The sequence below is a fragment of the Salvelinus sp. IW2-2015 genome, linkage group LG8 (genome assembly GCF_002910315.2).
Source record: "Salvelinus sp. IW2-2015 linkage group LG8, ASM291031v2, whole genome shotgun sequence".
Classification (NCBI taxonomy): Eukaryota; Metazoa; Chordata; class Actinopteri; order Salmoniformes; family Salmonidae; genus Salvelinus; species Salvelinus sp. IW2-2015.
In genome coordinates, this window is record NC_036848.1 from 27,655,585 (window position 1) to 27,664,348 (window position 8,764).

General features: G+C 42.7%; 1 non-coding gene across 1 annotated transcript; it reads right to left on the reverse strand.

The window, feature by feature from the left end:
• Positions 1-7,627: 7,627 nt before the first annotated feature.
• On the reverse strand, positions 7,628-7,704 carry trnat-ugu (transfer RNA threonine (anticodon UGU)). The gene has a single exon. It is a non-coding gene; the product is annotated as a tRNA-Thr (tRNA).
• Positions 7,705-8,764: the final 1,060 nt, after the last annotated feature.

Genomic DNA, 8,764 nt, shown 5'->3' on the forward strand with positions numbered 1-8,764 from the left:
TTTATCCCCCCTGTACCCATAGGAATCACCTGCCTTGTGGCCTCTATTATTGCTCCTCTAACTCCATCACTCACTGTTTCTATGTCTGAATGTAGATCAACCTGAGACAGAGTCTGTTCACTCAACTCCTGAAACTGACCCCACTCCGCTTTCCCAAATATCCATCTCCTCAATCCATTTCCTACTGATTCTTCCACCCTCAACCCTACAGTATGTGTGACAGGACCGTCACTACCCCGTCTAGATTCCTCCAAAAACCTTCCAACTACATCTGCCTGCCACTGAACTTGAGATCAAAGTAAGGTCCACTTGTCCATTTACATCAGTCATTAACCCTCCTCAGAGCATACTATGAGCATTCAAATCCCCCATACCACATTACCCATCTCCTATCTTGACCTTCTACATTCCCAATGGCCATCAAAACTAGTCTCTTACACGAGTTGTAAAAGTTAACTTTTACCATATTCCCCTCTCCCAACCACACCAATATTACTACATACTCCTGTTCAACTCCCTCTCCCACGTGCCTATATGGGATCCCCCGCTTTACAAAGGTAGCACACCCCCCTCCTCCCCCTCCCACCCTATCTCTATGGACTGCAACATGACCTTGTAATACAAATTCTGGAGTAGGCTTAAGTCATGTCTCCCGGTGGCATATCACATCAGGTTTGGCTGGTAACTCCTCAATAAACTGTTTGAACTCTTGCCCATCAGCCATCAAACTTCTGGCATTCCATTGACGGATTAACACCATTATGAAAATGATCCAATACCTGATTACTGACTGGACTGATTCTAAATCTTACAGAGGTCATCCTGTACATTTCCCCACTTCAGTCCTGTGATCCCAAGATACCTCACTGCCTGCTCTGTTGATGATTTGTATCTTCTTAGTCTTTGATTGTAATTTGTCTGTGCAATTGATTGCTGCTGTCACAAATGGAACAACCTTCCTCATGTCTACTAACATTATTGGGTTTTCCCCCATTCTGCTCCCTACATCACACCCAACCTGCATCCCACTCTGTCCTGGAATACCTGCTCTTCTAGGTGCCAGTCAGTATCTGGTGTGATCACCATTTGACTCATGCAGCGCGACACATCTCCTTGACATAGAGTTGATCAGGCTATTGATTGTAGCCTGTGGAATGTTGTCCCACTCCTCTTCAATGACTGTGCGAAGTTGCTGGATATTGGAGAAAACTGGAACACGCTGTCGTTCACATCTATCCAGAGTATCCCAAACATGCTCAATGGATGACATGTCTGATGAGTATGCAGGCCATGGATGAACTGGGACATTTTCAGCTTCCAGGAATTGTGTACAAATCCTTGGGAATTGGGGCCGTGTATTATCATGCTGAAATATGAGGGGATGATGGTGGATAAATGGCACAACAATGGGACTCAGCATCTCGTCACGGTATCTCTGTGCATTCTAATTGCCATAGATAAAATGCAACTGTGTTTGTTGTCCATAGTTTATGCCTGCCCATACCATAACCCCACCGCCACCATGGGGCACTCTGTTCACAACATTGACATCAGCAAACCGCTTGCCCACACTACGTAAGACACGTGGCATGTGGTTTTGAGGCCGGTTGGACGTACTGACAAATTCTCTAAAACAACGTTGGAGGTGGCTTATGTTAGAGAAATGAACATTCAATTATCTGGCTACAGCTCTAGTGAACATTCCTGCAGTCAGCATTCCAATTGCACACTCCCTTAAAACATGAGACATCTGTGACAAAACTGCACATTTTAGAGTGGCCTTTTATTGTCCCCAGGACAAGGTGCACCTGTGTAAAGATCATGCTGTTTAATCAGCTTCTTGATATGCCACACCTGTCAGGTGGATGGATTATCTTGGCAAAGGAGAACCGCTCACTAACAGGGATGTGAAATATTTTTTGCACAAAATTTAAGAGAAATTATCTTTTGTGCATATGGAAAGCTCATGAAACATGGGACCAACACTTTACATGTTGTATTTATATTTCTGTTCAGTGTGATTACAGAATACAATTCACTTCTTCACAATAATTAGCAAAGCCTGAGTTACCTTAGGTGCCATATTCTTTCCATTTTTAATAATGGATTTAATGGTGCTCCGTGGGTTGTTCAACGTTTCTGATATTTTTTTTATAACCCAACCCTGATCTGTACTTCTCCACAACTTTGTCCCTGACCTGTTTGGAGAGCTCCTTGGTCTTCATGGTGCCGGTTGCTTGGTGGTGCCGCTTGCTTAGTGGTGTTGCAGACTCTGGGGCCTTTCAGAACAGGTGTATATATACTGAGATCATGTGACAGATGATGTGACACTTAGATTGCACACAGGTGGACTTTATTTAACTAATTATGTGACTTCTGAAGGTAATCGGTTGCACCAGATCTTATTTAGGGGCTTTATAACAAAGGGGGTGAATACATATTCACGCACCACTTTCCCGTTTTTTATTTTATTTTTTTTTATTTTATTTTTTATTTCACTTCACCAATGTGGACTATTTTGTGTATGTCCATTACATGAAATCCAAATAAAAATCTATTTAAATTGCAGGTTGTAACGCAACAAAATAGGAAAACCGCCAAGGCGGATGAATACTTTTGCAAGGCACTGTAGTCATATGAGGTCTCTTTGTAACAGTAAAATCAAAGATGGCAGAGAGTGTAATGTACCACCACTCTGATATCCAAAAGTTCTGTATGTAATAACACAAAAGAAATCCTGGGCTAATAATATAAGAAATAACACATATAAATAAATAGAATTAATGCTGCCCTATCCGTCAGGGCCATTTTTAGTTCCCTCCAGAGATGTTCGATCGGGTTCAAGGCCAGGTTCTGGCTGGGCCACTCAAGGACATTCAGAAACTTGTCCCGAAGGCACTCCTGCGTTGTCTTGTGTGCTTAGGGTTGTTGTCTTGTTGGAAGGTGAACCTTCGCCTCAGTCTGAGGTCCTGAGCACTCTGGAGCATGTTTTCTTCAAGAATCTCTCTGTACTTTTGGCAAACACCAAGCGGGCTGTTATGTGCCTTTTACGGAGGAGTGGCTTCCGTCTGGCCTGATTGGTGGAGTGCTGCAGAGATGGTTGTCCTTCTGGATGGTTCTCCCATCAATTGAATTTACCACAGGTGGACTCCAATCAAGTTGTAGAAATATCTCAAGGGTGATCGATAGAAACAGGATGCACCTGAGCTCAATTTCGAGTAACATAGCAAAGGGTCTGAATAGTTATGGATTATTATGGATTAAGTCTCCAGCTTCAGCGATTTTTGCAATTCGTTCCAGTCACTGGCAGCAGAGAACTGGAAGGAAAGGCTGCTTTGAGGATGACCAGTGAGATATACCTGCTGGAGCGCGTAATACGGGTGGGTGTTGTTATCGTGACCAGTGAGCTGAGATAAGGTGGAGCTTTACCTAGCATAGATTTATAGATGACCTGGAGCCAGTGGGTCTGGCGACAAATTTGTAGCGAGGGCCAGCCGACTAGAGCATACAGGTCGCACTGTGATAGACTGCATCCAGTTTGCTGATTAGAGTATTGGAAGGTATTTTGTAAATGACATCGCCGAAGTCGAGGATCGGTAAGATAGTCAGTTTTGCTAGGGTAAGTTTGGCGGCGTGAGTGAAGGAGGCTTTGTTGCGAAATAGAAAGCCGATTCTAGATTTGATTTTGGATTGGAGATGTTTAATAGGAGTCTGGAAGGAGAGTTTACAGTCTAGCCAGACACCTAGGTATTTGTAGTTGTCCACATATTCTAGGTCAGAACCATCCAGGGTAGTGATGCTAGTCGGGCGTGCGGGTGCTGTAAGAAATTGTATTAGATACTGGTAACTTGTTTTACAACTTCTCAACACAAGCTATACTTGGCACAACATGCACCCATCCCCACTTTACCCCCACTACTTTGTACCCTTATAAATAACCGCAGACCCACACACACACTCCCCTCCCCCATGAATAGGGCCCTGTGAAAACAAACGCACATGCAGGATGCTTTTGGATGAGACTAAGACAAAGAACTGTGTGAAGAGCCAATGGAAYGTYGACATCMGGCCCGGACAGGACTACCCACGACCCAGATCGACCAATCGGAAGGCCAGACTACAAGATCAACCTACTTTGCTTGTTGCCTATATAATCTGTATGAACTGTTTAGAGCGCCCTCTCTTCCGACGATTCCATACGAGTCAGACAGAAGGAGCCGTGCTGCACGATTTACTAAGATATTTATACATGTGAATAAACGGCCTTATTATATAATTATCCACCTCGTCCTATGTCTCCACTTGATCTCCTGTCTCCAGTAAACGTTTTATCAACAGTGCCCAGCAGTGAACCGTTGAAAAGCATGCATTTGGTTTTACTAGTGTAAGGTATTTCTGTTTTAAAAAAATTATAAATTAGCAAACATTTATAAAAACCAGTTTTTCCTTTGTCATTATGCGGTACTGTGTGTAGATTGATGAGGGGGAAAAAATATTTAATACATTTTAGAATAAGGCAAAAAAAATTGAAAACAAAATTATTTTCCAATCATTTCGTTCTGAACATAACCATATATATTTTTTGTTGCCTTCCACTGTTCTGACCAGAAAAATAAAGCTCTGAACGGGTTCGAACCAAAAAACATATATATTTGTATTGTTCCTTTCTGTTCCTTTTTAAACTTCAGATTTTTTTTTWTTTTTTACATTTAGCTCGACATTAAATTACTTCAAAAATCAGTGCGGATAGAGCAGTGGAGTGTGCTATGGAGCGGGCAAGCTTTTTACATGCATTGGACAGACAAGTGTAGGATGCGAGATGCAACAAATTTTGCGGGTGTTGGAGAGCGCGAGAGAGGGTGGAGCAGGCGGTTTGGCTTGAAGCACTGGGCATCTTGTTGTTTGACATGCATTATCTGAAATAGGCCCACAGAATTATACCTATGGAGGAGCGGCTTCTATGAAGGAACTTTGAATGTCTTTGAACTTCAGAGAGTTGGCTTCATGTTGGACCAGAGCTAGCTAGCTAAAAGTAATTAACCGGTTCCCATGCTTTTAAAATAATGGTTCTGTTCCGGAACAGTATAGATTACTTTTGTTCCCAGTTTTTGGTTCTGTCCAGGTCCAACCCCTGGTTCCAAACCTCTGCCAATAACAGCCAGTTTTCAGTTTTCCCCTCCCACAATCCCAGTAAGGTGCATAATTGTAACCCAGAAATGATTTGATATTGAGGTAAAAACAGCTGCATTGGACCATTAGGATAAAAGTTGATCATCATCAGCTAATGCTATATTTAAAGGTGCAATATGCACCAATCAAATATTTTGCCAAATTTCAGTTTATGTGACGAAACAAGCAGTGTAGAGAATCATTGTACCATCAAAACCACTGTGAAATATATTTTCAATAACCCAAAATACAGCATTTTCAGATGTTTGAAGCTTCTGTACAAAAACTAAAGTAAAGGTCGCAAAAACGAAACTTCAGAATAGGAATCATACAAATAGCGCACATAGAACAGACCTACCGCTTCTTAAACTGCTTTCAATGAGAATGACAGATCTATAACTAATATTCCTATGTAAATTTGTCACCCAAAAAGTTACGTTTTGCAGCTTTAAGGTCTGGATAATTTTCACTTTAGTCTGCCAATCAACTACAAGAAACATGTCAGCATTGTCTCAAGAATCCCCCCTGCCTTGGTCTCTTGAACTTGAGTCCTCTTGCTGTGCAACTGTCACAAAACCAGGTGCCCTTTCCCTCCCTAGGTCTGCACCCCCTCCAGTCTCTGTCTGTGCCATGGCTGACCCTGGCTGGTGGAAGCTGAACTTCTCACGCAAGAAGTCTGAGGTCAAGGTTCTGTACAAGATCCCGCCAGAGTATGGCAATAGCACTGGGAATAAGAAGCATTCCAACAGCTCTCAGATCCCCACAGACGACCAGTTCAGTGCCAGACTGGAGAAGATAGGTCTTAGTGATGAGAACCACAGAGCAGAGAAATAACATACATAACGCATGTGCACACACGCGCACACACGCACGCACACACGCACACACACAAGTGCATATCAATACCAATGAACAACAAACAGCCACACCACTCACAAAAACGCAGCAATCTTATTTGCACAAAACATATATATATATACACTCCAGTGGCGTGCCGTGGGCCTGGGGCCTAGGCCTTCAGTGAGGTACTACACAGTCCCACCCGAATTAATCCACCTCTTATTATCATCAATTATGCCATGGCTCTAGACACTATACATTTAGACAGAAACGCAGTATAACCAGGCGTTGCGTCACCTTGAAATTGACAAATTGAAATTTTTGGGTAAACAGTGTTTAACAGACAACTCAAGTTTGCAAAGCCAGTGTGGCTCCAAACACCAAATCGATCACTTGCAAATAATAGGCATTCCCAGCAGTACAGTTTGCAGTGCTTCTCGGAGCCTTTGAGCCATTGACAGCGCTCGTAGTTGAAACTTTGAAAGTGGCGAACGAACCCTTTTCCCGCCTGTGACAGGCTTTGTAGCGTCGGCGTCGGGCGACCTCTCCTTACAACGTCTAACTTTTCTTGAAAAGTTCGTCTTGAGAATGGCGTTATAATTATATCCTCGACGAAATCGATATCTTCTCCTCCTTCCGCCATTGTGGGTTCAAAAAACAGCTTAGTAGAGTTTCCTAGATCTGCATAGACCTGCCTCTCAATATTGGTAATCCAATCAAAAGACGTGGACGCCCTASGCCTGCTAGCTGGCTCCTGTGTAACACTGGAGCCAGCCAGCAGGCGTACAATAGCCAACTCTAAAGCTGATTGGTTGACACAAAATTTTAATTTCCATTCACTTTAAGCTACAAGCGCCCGCACTGTTGATTCTGAAGGCCTGAGGGCAGATTTTAGACCCCTGGCAACACATGATGGCTGAATATGATTGGATAAAAGATCTAACATAAAGACCAGCCCTCCAAATCTCAACCTGGGGCTGGAAGCAGTGCAACCAAGAGGAAAGCTATGAAATGAAGAGTATAACTCTTACTCTGGGGAATAATTTAATACATATTTGTGGGAAAATATATTWAAAAAAAAATTATATTCTGATGATGTTTAGGCCAGCAGAGAAGGCCTTGCAGGCCCTGACGGCCCACCACTGATACACTCCCAAGGTGGACACCACACTCAAGTACACCGATAATACTGTTACCATCTAAATTCTCACTCACACCGATATAAACAATACTGTTCAAGGTTATTGATGCACAGACATATAAGAATGTGTGGTATCTTTGTGTGGATAGCAAAGTACCTTCAACAGTTCATTCCTGTGAGCATTGCACTTTTCAAGATTTTCAAGAATACCGCAACAAATATGTTGCCTGTGTCTGAACAAGGGCTCATGACCAGTAATCTGGAGTGAATATATGTTAAAGTATATGAAATTATGAAAAATAAGTTTAGCTTTAAAGGTTTGTTTGTTATAGATGTTTGTTATACATATACATGTTACACAGAATTACCTTGGCACAACTGCTCTCACATCAGATCTCTTAATTTACATTTAAGTCATTTAGCAGACGCTCTTATCCAGAGCGACTTACAAATTGGAAAGTTCATACATATTCATCCTGGTCCCCCCGTGGGGAATGAACCCACAACCCTGGCGTTACAAGCGCCATGCTCTACCAACTGAGCCACACGGGACCAATATACAGTTGAAGTCGGAAGTTTACATACACCTGAGCCAAATACATATAAACTCAGTGTTTCACAATTAATTACATTTAATCTTAGTCAAAAAAATCCCTGTTTTAGGTCAGTTGGGATCACCACTTTATTTTTAGAATGTGAAATGTCAGAATAATAGTAGAGAATGATTTATTTCAGCTTTTATTTCTTTCAKCACATTCCCAGTGGGTCAGATGTTTACATACACTCAATTAGTATTTAAATTGTTTAACTTGGGTCAAACATTTCAGGAAGCCTTCCACAGGCTTCCCACAATAAGTTGGGTGAATTTTGGCCCATTCCTCCTGACAGAGCTGGTGTAACTGAGTCATGTTTGTAGGCCTCCTTGCTTGCACACGCTTTCTCAGTTCTGCCCACACATTTTCTATGGGATTGAGGTCAGGGCTTTGTGATGGCCACTCCAATACCTTGACTGGACCTACCATCAGCCGTCATACCGCTCAGGAAGGAGATGCGTTCTGTCTCCTAGAGATGAACATACTTTGGTGCGAAAAGTGCAAATCAATCCCAGAACAACAGCAAAGGACCATGTGAAGATGCTGGAAGAAACGGGTGCAAAAGTATCTATATTCACAGTAAAACGAGTCCTATATCGACTAACCTAAAAGGCCGCTCAGCAAGGAAGAAGCCACTGCTCCAAAACCGCCATAAAAAAGCCAGACTACGGTTTGCAACTGCACATGGGACAAAGATCGTACTTTTTGGAGAAATGTCCTCTGGTCTGATGACCATCGTTATGTTTGGAGGAAGAAGGGGGCAGCTTGCAAGCCGAAGAACACCGTCCCACTGTGAAGCACGGGGGTGGCAGCATCATGTTGTGGGGGTGCTTTGCTGCAGGAGGAACTGGTGCACTTCACAAAATAGATGGCATCATGAGGGAGGAAAATTATGTGGTATATTGAAACAACATCTCAACATCAGTCAGGAAGTTAAGCTTGGTTGCAAATGGGTCTTCCAAATGGACAATGACCCAAGCATACTTCCAAAGTTGTGGCAAAATGGCTTAAGGACACAAGT